A 16,379-nucleotide genomic window follows, 5' to 3' on the forward strand; every position below is an offset into this window, starting at 1 on the left:
AAGAATGCAAAATTCTAAGTTGAAGAGAAAAAGGCTTTTCTGTGTTTACTGCAGTATCATTTACAATAACTAAGTTGTGGAAACAACCGAAGTATCCAATGGTGAATGGATTAGGGAGATGTGATGTATATATACACGATGGAACACTACTCATCTATAATAAAAAGGTGAAATCTTATCATTTGCACAATATGGATGGCCCTGGAGAGGATTATGGTAAGTGAAATATGTAATCAGGTAAAAAAAAAAAATTGGCTCATTTAATTCATGTGGAATATAGAGAAGCAAAACAAAGAAACAGATAAAACAAACTAAAACAAACCCTAGAAATCTGACTGCATAACTGAAGCTACCAGAAGGGGAGGGAGGAGGGTTTATCATTAAACCAGGTTACCAGAAACATGCATTCATAATAAAAATTGAGTTTGATAAAATAGGGAAGTTGTGGCCTCCTGGTGGCGCAAGGGGTTAAGCAGCGCACTGTGAAGCAATCCGCAGCCTCTGCAGCATCCGCAGCCTCTGCAGCACGAGTTCGATCTCTGGCCAGCCAAGGAGCAACCCTCATGGTGCAGCAGACCTCTCCTGACTCACCCGCTGCTCCCCTCTGCAGTGTACTTCGGTCAATTTCCTGTTCTGTTCCCCACTCTGTCTCTGGTGAATCCTCTCACCACCAACTCCCCCACCCCCACATTTCTGGCCTGTACCCCAGCTCTTGTATGCATAAATAAACACATTTTTTTTAAAAATAGAGAAGTTGTGATAATAATTGTTGTGATAATAATTAACCATTATTACATTTTATAATGTTATATTGTATATTTATTTCTAAGGTATAAGAATTTTGGCAGGAATGTTATTTGCCCTTTAGAATTTTTACTAATAAGAAAAAAAGCAAGCCAGATCAATTAAAGTTTAGTTACACTCTAGAACTATGTTAGAAGAGAAAAAACATTAAAAAAATGAGATTTTGCAATTCTCCTTGACTGTCATCTTTATTCATTAGGATATATACGATACATAGTCTTAATCTTTATAAAGCAAGCTCTATATACTTTTTTTTTTTTTTTTTTTGGTGGGACCCTCGCCAGTGGCCGAGGATTGAACTGGTGCTGCAGAGGCTGAGGGCAGCCTCGCAACCCAGTACTCAACCACTGTGCCACCGGGGGATGCCCAAGTTCTATATACTTTTAAAGTATATAGATTCTGTTAGTATAAAAAATGAAGCTGTTTTTAAGCTTTTAAAAGTTATAGATTGATATAATTTTATATATAAAAAACATTTTTATTGGTTGTTATTTAACTTAGATAAATTATTTTGCCTCGATTATTGCATATGTGTTTGAAGACTATAATACCATTATGAGACTTTTAATGGGTTGTCATTTGATACAGTCAATTGTCAAGTTTAGGCTCCCTAAAAACTCCTAATTAGAAATAATAATGATAGATTCTATCCAAGGCCAGCCAGCGAGGGTCCCACATGGCGCGCAGACCTCTCCTGCCACGCCCACTGCTCCCCTCAGCAGTGCCTTGCGTCAATCTGTCTGTTCTGCTCCCCGCTCTGGCCCTGGTGAATTCTCTCACCCTCCCACGCTTCTGACTGTACCCAGTGCTTGTGTAAATAAATAAATAAATCTTAAAAAAAAAATGGACTTTTAGTGAAAAGTCAAAAGTCATTGATTTACTTGCATGAACTGGACATATATAGAATTTATGCAAATACCTCTGAATAGTAAGAAAAATATATACTAAGAACATACCTTTCTGTAAAATCAAAATTTAAATTCAAGATTGCAAAACACTGTGATAGTCCTGTCTAAACTTTAATTCTAGTAGTTGAAATTATAACCGAAGATGTTGACAGAAACATGTACAGTGTAGAAGAATTTTACCATGAGAACTAATGTGGGAATGATGTTGAGTTGCTGAACTTCTAAGAATCTAGTCATTTAGATTACTCAAGTTTTAAAAAGAAAACTTTAAAAGGAAGTATTGAAAGTGAAGTTATTAATTTTTGACCAGTGAATATATGACATAATATGAATATATTATCTCAATTATTTTAAATTATAAGTAATCCTGTCCTAATAAAGTTGTGAAAAATCTGTATATTTCAGTTGTCTATTTTTATTTCCTGAGGCAAAAGATATTTGAAGAAAACTTAATGGTGGTGTTGCTACCCAACATGATTATTTAGGAATTACTTTTCAGGCAAAGCAAAATTTAATTGTCACTGTTGCTCATATCTTTCACTCTTCTAATTATAAAATCCTTAACTGAGATAACTATGAAAACTACATTTTCTATTGTATACTTTGTTAATGATAACATAATAAATATAAAATAAGCCTTTAATAAACTAGATTTTAATTATTTTATTGTTTTTGGCATATATTTTTGCTCTTCCTCTTTTATTTCCTATCTCTGCCCATATAATCCCAAATTTTCTACAAGGGCTATCCCAGATATCACACATTTAAGACATCTGTTTTTGTTTTTTGTTTTCATATTTCCTGTGAGCTCTTCCTCCCTCTTGCATGCTTTGCTAATATTGGATTCTGCCATATATTGATAAATTCTCTGGGGCAGGATTCCTAATTTTTGTGTCATCTATGGGACCAAACATAGAACTTAAGTACAGTGGACCCTAAATAAACATTTGCTGAACTAAAAGTATTGAATATTTATGGCTTTCCCTTCTATAAGATGATTTGTGTTTGTTGTTAATCCAAACCTTTCGTCTCATTTTTTGTAGGCCTGAAAATTCCTTCAGGAAGAAATTCAGTTTTGGGCATGACTCAGCAATGCAGATTCTGAGTATCCTCCCTATTCTGGTAGCTTCCACAGAATGGAAGGAAATTTGTCCCAGCCACACCAGGTGGCAGTGTGACCCACATCTGTGAGGCTACCACAGCAGGTGTATGAGGAAAACAATGCAGTGATTCCACAGAGAAAACATTTGAAAATAATTTAATAATGTAATTCAAAGCAAAAGGGATAAGTGAACTCAGTTTTCTATGTTTTAAGCAGGGATACCCAGACCTGTGTGATTTATACAACTGCTGTGACAGAAGTTTTTAAAAAAGAAGTTTTATTATTTTCACTGGCAGAGGTACACAGAGAGAAATAAATATGTAGTATTTATTTCTTTATTCTTGGTAGTCAAGAATAAATCTTAATAAAAAGGAATAGAAGTGATCATATTGAAAGTTAACATTACTACATTATTTTGTGAATATGAGAATAATTCTAAAAGGTACCTTTTGCAAATCAAATGGTCAGACTATCCCACCTATCAAAAATTAAGAGATCAATCTGATTCTCTAGAAATTGTCTTTGGAATTATAAAATGACTGAATTTTGCATATGTATAAAGTGTTTTCCATGTATGTAAATATCATATTGTCTTCATGTCGGGATTCCAGCTGAAATCCTACTGAATTCGGAATATGGTGAAATAAGGGACAACTGCATTATTCTGCTGTCAGTACCATATTTCTTCTTGAAGTAGCACATGCTTCAGTATTTGGTAGGTGTCATCGCTTCCACATTTGAGCTGGTCTTCTGAATATTTGTTGGGATTTTAAGATGGAGAAAGCACTAATAGAAATCTCTCCATTAGGACTCATGAGCACTTGTTATTGTGGGTATTTCTGATTGCTTGGGATCCTTTGAACACTCCTCTAGTATTTGGAAAATGTCCTCTCTCTGAGTCCCACTTCCCTTGGCTGAAACCAAAAACTGACTTACCCAGGTTCACTTGCTGCAGGGCACATGCACGTGGCCTGGATTCCGCTAGGTGGATCAGGTTCACTTGCATGTGACTTAGATTCAGAAGTGAGCAGTGGAAGAAAGGAGGCATGCTCATTTAATATAATACTTGCCAAACAATATTTACATTTACTTATTATATGTCATCTGGCAGGTGCCACAAGTAGTAGTTTTGCACTCCTTAGGGGGTCTCAGGGTCAGAGTTTCTTTTGAGCATCACCAGTGTGAACTGGGCAGCATCTGTGTGAGTCATGGTGGGGGTGCCCACTGATGGTAGCAGGGATGTTTGAACTATATTGGCTCTTGTAGAGTAATTGGCCATATTCCCAACTGTTTAACATCCAAGTCTGATTCTCAAGTCCTCTCAGAACTTCTGTGAGCAACCCAATAGCCTTTAATTAATTCCTTTTCCATTTAAGCTAGCCAAGAGATTTTATTTGCCCCTTAAAACTCTGATAGGAACAGGAATAAGTGGATATACTTTTTTTTTTTCTAGACCCACATTTTGGGATAACTTGTAAAAATTGTATCCTGTCATAAGTCAAAGGACCTTTTTTTTTTATACTTTTTTTAATTTTTTTTTTATAGAGGCATGTTTTATTTATTTATTTGTTTGTTTGTTTGTTTTTGTTTATACATGCACTGGGTACAGTCAGAGCCAGAGCGGGGAGCAGAACAGGCAGAAGGACCGAAGTACACTGCTGAGGGGAGCAGCGGGCGGCAGGAGAGGTCTGCGTGCCATGTGGGACCCTCCTTCCGTGGCCGGGGAGCAGCCGGGGATCGAACCGGCGCCGCAGAGGCTGTGGGCAGCTTCGCAACCAGCGCTCAACCGCTGCGCCACCGGGAGGCCCAGTCAAGGGACCTTTTCATATGAAAACAGGCAAGGGTGAAAGAATGCAATATAATAAATATAATCTGGAACTGAGTAAAGATGCAATAAATGAGGTAAAGCAATCAAAACTGAGCAAAAGTAGTCATGTTAATGTTTACATTTACAAGTAACTTTCTATGAATAAAGGAGAAATAATTTCAATGTTTAAAACTAGGGATTTTAATGTACATACTAGAAAACACTTAAATTTGAGAAAAGCAGTAGAGAAGACTGTCTTTGTCTCTGCCATGTTTTCCCTTCTAGCTACAGAATCCCTCTTTATTATGGCTAATTATTGGTTTGAATTATCCATAAGAAGATAAGAAGTAATTGGTGAGGAGAATGAGGAAAAGGACTAGCTATGGCAAAATTGACACCGCAATGGTCCACCTAGAATTAGTGGTCATGAATTGAAAACAAGTCTGCTCATCTTAGTTGTATGGTTTTCTTCAGCCATTGAGTCCAGGTGTGCAGTAGACAGAGTGATTTAATCTGGGATACTGCTTAGCTGATTGGAGTACGGGGCAAGAATGGTAAGGGAGGCAAAGAGATTGTTCTTCCTTGACCATGGAATCTAAGTGAGATAAGGGAGACATAAAAGAGGACATGAAGTTGGTGAAAGAAAGTGAAAAGCCAGAAGGCCCAGTGGGTCAAAAGACTGTGGCATTGATAATATATGGAATGAGTGGGAGGAGAAAAAGGTGATCAGAAAATGGAACCAGTGAGCTTGAGCATAAAATTTTTCAGTAAAAGGATATTGTTTATTGATTATTTTTTGATAATTGTCTTTAAGTTGGTTTTTAATGTTTATTTTACATTAATAATAAAATTCACATGTTTTAAGTGTATGGTTTAATGACTTGACAAACATATTCCTAGGTAATTGCAGTTGAAATCAAAATATAGAACTGTCATCTTTTCAGAGTTTACGTGAGTCACTCCATTGTCATGCTCCCTGCATTGAACTGAATGTTTGTTTCTCCCCAAATTCATTTGTTGGAATTCTAACCCCCAATGTGATGGTATTAGGGGCTGGTCTTTGGGAGACAGGTCATGAGGTGGAGTCTTCATGAGTGCCATTAGTGAAGAGGTCAGACAGGTAGCTAACTCTCCGCAGCAGCCCCAATGTATTAAACATGCTGCCAACTCTCATCTCAATGAAACACTAGTCTGACTTTTAAAAATCACCTTTGATATGTTTTAAATTATTCCAGAATTTCATATAACTGGAATCATTTGGATGCACTCTTTTTATGCCTGGACACTTTTACTTGGTATAATGTTCATGAAATTCATCCGTTATTATATTTATCAGTAATGTCTTCCTTTTTATTATTGAGTGCTATTAGTTTGTATTGATTTGATTTTTCAGTTGTGGATAGCCATTTAAGCTGCTTCCAACTTGGACAAATGTTTTCCCTCTTGAGAAAGTATCTAAGATAGTAGTTGCTGCTATGTGTTATCTGTTTTTATACATTGTTGGATTTGATTTGATAATATTTTATTTAGGATTCTCATGTCTAAATTCATCGGGCCAGGGAAAGTCATCACAGTTATTATTCAAAGAAGGAAATAATTAGTTCTTTGTAGGGATGTTGAGGCAAAACTAACCTTGGCTCTTTATGAGAATCAGCATAGCAACAATTCTTGATCCTAAACATTGGTAAACTGAGCTAGAACTCATATAAAGCAGATAGGATCATTCTCTACCATAGAAAGAAAAGCGTACGAAATGAATAATCAGCCATGGCAATGAGGAATAATGAAGAAATTCAGTGTCCACAACATTCCAGCCTCATAACTAATCCTCTACTTCTTCCAATCCTTAGAGTGATGGAAACATAGTCAGAGACTCTCCAAAGGGACACACTATATATTTGGGGGGACCAATGGTATAATTTTAAATATCATTATGAGGTCAACTGCTCTCAATTATAGCAGTGTGCTCTCTAAACCATTACATCTGGAGATGGGTCCACCCTGTCACCCTGGATCCATAGAGTTATGGTTATTGATATCTGCACCAAATGTCCTCTTCTTTAAGAGTGTCTCTGGAGTGTTATTGCTGTGAAGTCTGTCAATTAAAAGTAAAAATTATTTATTCCATAGTAAATAACTTAATTGCAAGCTAAGATCACTAATTCACTATAAATTTTCTTTCTTGAATACTTCTTAAATGCCCAACTGAACCTCTGGCATACACTGAGGCAATCAGTAGATTTAAAATATATACATATATATTTTTATAACATTGTTCATTTTTGTACAGTGTTTAATTTCTCCTCTCAGGTGTAATCCCCATAAAATTCCCACCACCATCACCAGAGAACTGTCACCATAGTCTCTTGTGCTGTCTCCTCCCCGCAATCAGTAGGTTTTTAAAGAAAGCAATCAGTATTCCAGAATGTCTCATCACAAAATTAGGAATTATGTAAAGATAATTGAAGTAAAAGACAAAGAACACATTTTCTCTTGATTCATTTTAGTCCTTCCCTGATAATGAATTTTCATGAGTTGCTTGGACTATTAAGGTAAATTGATATTTTAAAGTCTGTGATTATTTGTGACAGGAGTACAATATTTGTAGGCTTTTATTTGTTTGTTTATATTTATACTGAATTTATACTGAGCAACTGTGAGTAAAATACCTTCTGTTTTTATATTGCTTATTTAGTATAATACCAAACAACATTTAAGTGAATACTTATTATATGTGAAACACGAGCACTTTATGACTCACCTTTAAAATATTTAATTAAGAAATGGAGGGGGGAAGTACCTTAGAACACAATATAAATAGCTTATATGACTTTGAGGGGAAGGATCTGCCAGAATAAATTTTCTGAACACGCAGAGCTTATATCTTCAAGAGCTGTCTTACTTCTTTTTATCAATTAAGTTATTTCAAAATTTATTGCTTGAGTTCCTGCCATCTAAAAGAGAATATATAAAATATAATCTTTGCCTTGTAAAGGTGATAATTATACATGTCAGTTCACCAAGGGGTGTAACCCTTGAGGTTTATTAAAATGCATAGAAACAAAGGAGAAGATCAGAAAATGAGGCAGTGTGGCAGTTTGGGGACATATACTAAGTAATGTGTCTGCCTCTTCTGTCCTCATATTCATCTCCCTAGAATACCTATTTGCTTCTTATCTCTTGTTCATTTAAATTCAGGAAAATTGACCATTGATACAAGGAACCAGATAACCTTGGTTGTTTCCTCACTAATTTCAGTTTATATTATTTTAGATTTTGGCTTCAAATGGGCCCCCCAAAGATGATTCTAAATGCTTTTATGTAGGGAACAAATGCATATATTATTATAATTCATGTCTTTTTTTTCTCCTTTTTGTTCCCAAAGGTCTTCCAGCTTATTAAAATAAGAAGAGTCAGTGCTGGAGACCTAGTACATAGATCTAAGTATAAAATTATAAAACTTTTAGAAAAACACAAAAGATAATCTTTGTGACATATGGGTAAGCAAAGTGTTCTTAGACATGACGTTGAAAGCATGATCCATAAAAGAAAAAAAAATGACACACTGGATTTCATCAATCAAGAACAAATATATAGCAAATGGATCAACATAAATGGTTTTATGTTAAAAAGATTAACCAAGAAAAGTGAAAGAAGCTATAAATTACCAATATGGAGAATTTAAAATGGAACATTACTTTAGATCATTTGTACTTTAAAAAATATATTTTTCCAGCGAATTAAAAAAATAATTAAATTATCTGTTTTTAAAATGAGAAAATTATCATATGGTTAAATTTGTTGAAGTTTGTAACTTCTTTTGCTTTTATGCCCAGTCTAGTCTTACATGATTTCTTGTAGTTTGTGATGATGATGGTATGTGTTTTTAAAAATTATTTTTTAAAATGTCTGGAACTTAGTTTGATGTGTGAGAGAAACAAGAAATCATGGCAGTACTTTATTGGTTTGTTGGAAAGATTAAATAAAATGAAATGGAGTATAAAACATCTTGAACAGTGCTTGGCATATAGTAAGCGCTTGTTAATTAAAATAACTGAAACTACCTCCTATTTTTCTGTGCCTCCTAATCAATGATGCCATTTATTATCTTTGGTCTTTCCATCCTTATATGTAACATACTCTCCTTTTATATTTCTCAGAAAAAATTCAGTTTTTAAAATACAAGCCATGCTTTTTTGGGTTAGGTTTATTTTTTTATTTTTATTTTTCAAGATTTATTTAAGCACTGGGTACCGTCAGAAGCGCAGGAGGGTGAGAGAATTCACCAGAGCCAGAGCAGGGAGCAGAGCAGGCAGAAGGACTGAAGTACACTGCTGAGGGGAGCAGCGGGAGGCAGGAGAGGTCTGCGCGCCATGTGGGATCCTCCTCCGGTGGCCGGGGTGCAGCCGGGGATCGAACCGGCGCTGCAGAGGCTGTGGGCAGCTTCGCAACCCAGCGCTCAACCGCTGCGCCACTGGGGAGGCCCTTTTTTGGGTTAGGTTTATTCATAGGTTTTGGGGGGTTTCTATTGTTGTTTTGCATAGACTTGGTTTTCTCATTGCATCCTTTGGGTCATTGATGTTGTTTCCGCAAGATTTTGAAAGTATACTTTGTTCTTGTATCTGGTTACTTTGTTGGGGGATTGGTACATTGACTAAAGCGGTCAGTTGTATAGTAAAGATAGAATTGGACTTAGTGGTGAACTAAACATAGTATTATACAAATGTTGATTTGTGGTGCACACCTGTTACATTATAAGGTAATATTACTTCAATGAACAAACTATTAAATAAAGGAAAAGAAAAGAAAAAAATTAAAATTTAAGAGCTTTTCAGTTGTTTCTGAATAGATTACAAGTAATCATGATTTTGTGTCCCCATTTCCAGTATTTAAAGTGCTTATTTTTACTTTTAACTTCTTTCTTTTTTAGTTGAATTCAACAGAAGAATGATGTTAGTATACTTTCTTGTTTTGATTTTAATTTTTAATAGGAATAATTCCAGTTCCTTCCTTAAGTGACTTTTTGGCTGTTGGTTTAGAGTAGATATTTCTTATCATGTGAAGGAAAGCATCTTTCTCTTCTAGTACACCAGAGATGATCCTCAGGCTACAAACTCACATGTGCAAGAAAAGTACCTGAACTAAGTTTGTATTTTGAACCTTTATTCTTTGAGGCCTTTATTCTAGCCAGACCTCAGTTACTCAGAGTTTCTCATCTCTATTTCTGTGGGGCTTACTTTGTGCCAAGATGGAGATGGGGACAGGGAGTGGGCAGCTGGTCCTGTGCCTCCTTCAGTGCCTATTCCTCCATTTCTCTCTCATCTGTGGATGAGACAGCCACCTATGAGGCAATGGTGGAAGGAGTTGGGCATGGAGGAGGTGGCAAAGGCCAGAGAATTCTTTTTCTTTGCTCTTTCATAGATTGCATTGGGGAGTGGGAAGAAACAAAGAGGTTTCAGAGGAATTTTCCTTGCCTTGATCTCTCTGGTTTTCCCTTGAGTGTTTGTCCTCTTACCATAGGTTTTACAACTCACTAGCCATGGGATGAAGTCAGGTAGGGTATGGAATGTGGAGTGGTGGTAATGAGAAGGTGGATGAGAATCAGCACAACAGTGGGAATACAGGAGCAAGGGGAGGGGAGAGGATGGAAGGAAGGAAAATTCTGATACAAGCACACCTTAGAGATACTGCAGCTTTGGTTCCAGACCATTGCAGTAAAGCGAATATCACAATAAAGTGATAAAGTCACACAAAAGTGTTGGCTTCTCAATGCATATAAAAGTAACATTAACCCTATACTATGGTGTACTAAGTGTGCAATAGCATTATTATGTCTAAGAAAAATAGACACATCTTAATTAAATGTAACACAAAGATATGACGTGAGCATGGGCTGCTGGAGCAAAAAAAATGAGCATAGCTTTACCACAAATCTTCAATTTGTAAAAGACACAATGCTTGTGAAGTGCAATAAAAAGAGATGCCTTGAAACAAGAAGAGAGAGTAAGTCTGGGTCAATATGGCCTGGCTGCTCTCACACATAAGCAAATTTGCCACTATTTCCAGTGAAGGACTTCTCTGTTTCAACCAGAAATAGTGAAAAAGGAAGTAGACATCACCAAGAGAACTTCCCCTTCCCAGTATTTTGAAATGCAAGCACATATAACATATATATTTTGTATTTTATATTAAACTTCAATACAAAGGGCATAAAATTGAGGCAGTAAATAATGTAGATGTGAACAGGTTTTTCACAATATTTCTCTGATTTTGACACAACACATCGCTTGAGAAGAACAAAGATAAATGATCTGTTTTGCCAATGTGTTTAACCAATGGCATGTTTTTATTTCCTCTAGAAGAAAATTTGCTCTGCATTCTACCTGTGCTTAGAAGAATGCAGAGGCAGGGCAGCTGGCTCTTGGAGAACTATAATCAGCAGTGCGGTCTTACTTTTCCAGATAAGAGGTTGCCATTTATTTCTTAAGCTGCAGTTTGGGGCTGTTACTTTCCCCCTGTCTATCTGATTCATTCTGAATCATGGGGAGTACATTCTCATTGTGATGGGGTGCACTGCAGAGAAGCCTGGCTTGCTTGTTCTGCACCATTAAATGCTTGCTTGAGTTTTTCTATCAGAAATAGCTCTCAGAATCACCATACAGGGGGGAAAAAGAATGTGAGGGTTCTACCTGGGAGGAGTCAGACTAGGAAATATGGGGTCAACATAGGGACTTTTCTGGATTTTTCCTGGGAAAAAAGTAATGGGATATTGTTCTTGATGGGCAAGTATCTCTCTGTGTGTCATTAGAAATTAGAAAATTTTTTAAAGATTTATTTATTTATACAAACACTGGGGTACAAGCCAGAGGCGCGGGAGGGTGAGAGAATTCACCAGAGACAGAGCAGGGAGCAGAACAGGCAGAAGGACCAAAGTACACTGCTGAGGGGAGCAGTGGGCAAGACAGGAGAGGTCTGCCACGCCATGTGGGTATCTCACCGGCTGGCCAGGAGTTGAATGAACCAGCACTGCAGAGGCTGCAGTGAAAGAAAATTAGAGTGCTACACTCAACCTGCTGTGCCAGCGGGGAGGCCCTAAAAATTAGAAATTCTCAAGCAAACAAGGAGCCATTGGACAATGGTGTTCTGTCCTAACAAAAGATTCCATTGAGCATGCCCGATGCCCAGGTAGGAGGTAAGGGGGATCACCTTTGTGGTAGAACAGCTTCACCAACTGTCAGATCTCCTTGGCCGTTTGTCTTCTCCAAGTACATTTACTCAGCAGGGAACTGAAGGATATGATCCCAGTCACACTGAAGGGACATGATTTTCCAGGATGTGGGAGGCTTCTGTTCATTAAGAACCTGCTGAAGCTGAGCCTATCTTGAAACATTTAATGTGAACAAAAGTGACTCCGTACTCAGTGAGTTACTTCCGAGGAGACAGGGCAAGGCCAGTGTACCTGGAGGATATTAAAAAGACTAATTATAATAAAGTAAAAATCAAAATCAACAAGCAACTATAAACCAGAGACACATGACGGGGAGGGGGGAGAGGGGAAGGGAGGGGAGGACAGAGTAGGGTCAAAATAAGGGGGGGGTGAGAATTGTATGGAAACTATAACCAAGATGAAAATGCATATATTATGCAAAAATGAAAAATGATGTAAAAATATATAAAATTAAATTAAAATAAAATAAAAAAATAAAGAAGCTGGGAAAAAAAGCTAGAATTAAATGGAAGTGTGGTACATGTCTCTCTTCCTTCTTTCTGTGCTTAATACAATTATTTCACACATTAGTATGGTACATTTAGAAGATGAGACAATCAAAAACTCTTTTGACCTCTCATGCCTCAAAACATTTGAATTCAATTGATTTACTGTAGCACTAATAATTCCACTCACAGGAGATAGGAACCACAGCACCAGTAAAATGATAGAGAAATGTAATTTGTTGCAACAGTGGCAAGCAATTGGAACAAAATATATTAGTAGTTTAGAAACCATCCTCTGTGTGATTGTGTGTGTGTGCTTTGTATTAAAAGAAATACACCAAATGGAAGGACATGGGGGATAACATATCCTTTCATTGGCATGAATCCTTTTATTTGAGAGGCTTTCTGTAGTTGTAAGTTATAAAAATGTGTATTTGCTCCTGAGACTGTGTAGCTTGCAGTAAAAGCCATTTTCAGCACTTCTGAATTCAGCTCACATAGCCTTCTTGTAGGATATAAGGAGGTTCAAGCTGTTCCAAAACAGTCATCATGATCCATTACACTTTGTCCCCTGTAGCTTTTGTTCCCAGTTGCATGTGATACCATAATTGTGAAAGAAAATTTGAAATATACACTGACTTTACATAGAGAAAAATTATATTTTCACTTGTTCAAAACATTCTTGAATATGCCATCCAGAATTTAGTATGAACAATCCAAGGCAAAGTTAACATTTCAAAAGATGACATGTCAAATTAATTTCCTTTTATGTTATAAAAAATATCTTAGGAGAAAAATACTTGAGATTGGTGCTTGGTTTACCGTGGGAAACAGAAATTCAAGCCAATAACTTATGCCCCAAAGATTTCCTGTAAATATCTACATAAGTAAAGCAAAAGCATTTTACATAAGTATATATTTGAAAAAATGGTCTTTAGAGATTGTATTGATTCCATTTCTAATTAATGATAAAAACACCATATATAATTCTTTAGATTATGTTTGGGATATGGTTTTTATTTTTATTTTTTTTTGATGTTGCAGATTATAGGGACAATTTAGATTTGAGACAATTAAAAAACAATGAAGAGAAAAAATGTTTTTATACTTGTTTATCCCCTCAAATTCTAGGGGGAAATTCAATGTTTTCTCCCAGGAACAAATTCAGCTCCTTATGCTCATTATTTCTTCATGTTTTCTAGTTATTCACTCTTCTTTGAGATCTTTTACTCTTTCCTTCTCTATGCAATCGGTTACTAAGTCCTACTAAATATATACTTATCTCATTAGAATTCAGAAGGCAGGTTACTTGAAATGAAAAATTGAGGCAGTATTCTGATTAATTATTGTTTTGACAATGAAGAATAACTTTGCTAATTAGGTAATATGATGAGTATTTTTAGTAAACCTTTGTTAATACATTAGAAAACTCTCCAAGTAGCAGATTTAACTCAATTTATTGAAAGCATGTTAACAATATTGAATATAATTAATAATATCTTAGTTATCCCAACCTGTTCTATGTATATTAGCTTAAAGAAGATGCTATAAAGGAAAGAATAAAAGGTATAATTAATAGTTGATCAATCTTAGCAAAGTCTTTTTTGACATATTTCCCAAAATTTGAGAAATTATTGTCTCTAATGATGGGTAACAAATCTCTTCACAATTCAGAATAATTTCCATTTCTCGCTACATGCAAAAGAATGAAGCTTGACTACTACCTAGCACTATTCACAAAAACCAAATCAAAATGGATTAAAGAACTAGACATAAGACCTGAAACCATAAAATACGTAGAAGGAAATACAGGCAAAACACTACATGATATGCACATCAAAGACATCTTTACAGACACATCACCCAAAGCAGTGATAGTGAAGGCAAAGATAAACAGCTGGGACTACATTAAATTAAAGAGCTTCTGCACAGCAAAAGAGACAATAACAAAAACAAAGAGAAACCCCACCGACTGGGAGAACATTTTTTGCACACAACACTAGTGATGAAGGACTGATCACAAAAATCTACGAAGAGCTGATGAGACTCAACAAAAACAAAGAAAATAATCCAGTCAAAAAATGGGCAGAAGAGCTAAAAAGAAACTTCTCTGAAGAGGAAATGCAAATGGCCAACAGGCATATGAAAAAATGTTCAACATCACTTGTCATCAGGGAAATGCAAATCAAAACTACCATGAGATACCATCTTACACCAGTGAGAATGGCACATACTAAAAAAACTAGCAACAACAAATGTTGGCGAGGTTGTGGAGGAAAAGGAACTCTCCTGCACTGTTGGTGGGAGTGCAAACTGGTCCAACCACTATGGAGATTTTCACGGTGTGGAAATCCAACCACTGTGTGGAGGTTTTTACCCAAAGGACACAGAAACATCAATTCCAAAGAGCACCTGCACCCCTATGTTTATAGCAGCACTATTTACAATAGCTAAGCTTTGGAAACAACCCAAATGCCCAAAAATAGATGACTGGATCAAGAAGATGTGGTACATATACACCATGGAATATTACTCAGCATTCAAAAAAATAAACTCATGCAATTTGCAGTAACATGGATGGAGCCAGAAGGGATCATGCTCAGCAAAATAAGCCAGAAAGAAAAAGAAAAATACCGGATGGTCTCACTCATAGCAGGAATCTAGAAAACTTAAATAAGGGACCAGGAAAAAGAATAACTATCAGAAAGAAAATATCAAAATCAACAAACAACTATGAACCAGAGACACTCTTTGGGTGGTGGGGGGTGGGGGGCAAGGAAGGGAGGGATTGGGGTCAAAATAAGGGGGTTGTAATTGTATGGGGAATATAAAAATAAATTTTAAATTAAAAAAAGAAAAAAACAGAATAATTTTCATTTCTTTACTTTCTACAAAATTGAGGAAGATCTATTGAGATGTCAGCTGATGGATCACAAAAATAATATGTGAAGATAGGCCAGTGGTTTTGGCATGTAAGTGGAAGAAGTTAAAAGAGTTGAATGACATTTCTATAGCAAAAATTTCTCTAATTTCATCTATTTGTATATGTGAACAAAGATTCTCAGAGCTCACAAAAAACACACTAGAATTGATACGGAACCCAGTCTTATTATAGCAATAAATAGCATTCATTCACCAAAACTTGAATTGAAATGAAAATTCCTCATCTATCCCACTCATGAAAGAATGTTTTTTGATTTTTATGTTTAAATTTTATAATATATTTATGTTGCTTTTGATAAAGTATATATTAACAATAGTTGTAATAATTCACATAGATAGAAGTAGTTTACCTTTAAGGATGAAATGGCATCAGTAAAAGATTTTCAAGTAGAATATTTTACATAAAGATATTCTGTGGGATAGGTAGAATGGAAATATGAGTTCATGGGGAAACAAGAATGATGTAAAATTTCTAAGTGTTGAAAATCAATATATATAATATATATTTCAATGGATGGTATTGGATATCAACATCTTTGGTAGTTATATGTATTTTATGCTCTATTATTCCATTATCTTAAGATATCCATATTTACAGTATACCAGAAGTTAAATCCTTTGAAACTGCAAATTTAAAATGAATTTTTTTCACTATTTCAAAGCACATTTAAGATCCAGACTACAATGTAAAAGGCCAAATACAAGAAAGAATCACATTCCTCCATGAATTTAAACTACAATTCTCCTTTAATATGTGCCTATTGAATGGAATTGGGATATAGTAAGTTTCAGTACTCAAAAAAATAATGCAGTGAGTCCCATCACAGCCAATATCCTTATACAAGCTGGTTGTGAAATGAATATTTATAGTACTTCACACAGTTTAAACTTCAACTCTGATTCCATACCTTCATGTTTACATAGCCCTTAATAAGATCGTCTTCAATAATTACAACCATTCAAAGAACAAACCATTGATTAAAACCACATTGGTTTAAGGCTAAGTCAAGTAATATAGAGCCCCCAACTAAATGGTTAAATATATGAATTATGTGTACTGATAGCTATTACTTGATTCTATCATGACTATGAAGTTAGTTAT

At 35.7% G+C, this 16,379-nt stretch overlaps 1 protein-coding gene across 1 annotated transcript in view; it reads left to right on the forward strand.

Moving 5' to 3' along the window:
* The window catches only part of SV2C (synaptic vesicle glycoprotein 2C), a 385,830-nt gene that overhangs the window by 4,683 nt on the left and 364,768 nt on the right, over positions 1-16,379 (forward strand). The window lies entirely within an intron of this gene.

The sequence above is a fragment of the Talpa occidentalis genome, unplaced genomic scaffold (genome assembly GCF_014898055.3).
Source record: "Talpa occidentalis isolate TD23 unplaced genomic scaffold, MPIMG_talOcc4v2.1 talOcc4.6, whole genome shotgun sequence".
Classification (NCBI taxonomy): Eukaryota; Metazoa; Chordata; class Mammalia; order Eulipotyphla; family Talpidae; genus Talpa; species Talpa occidentalis.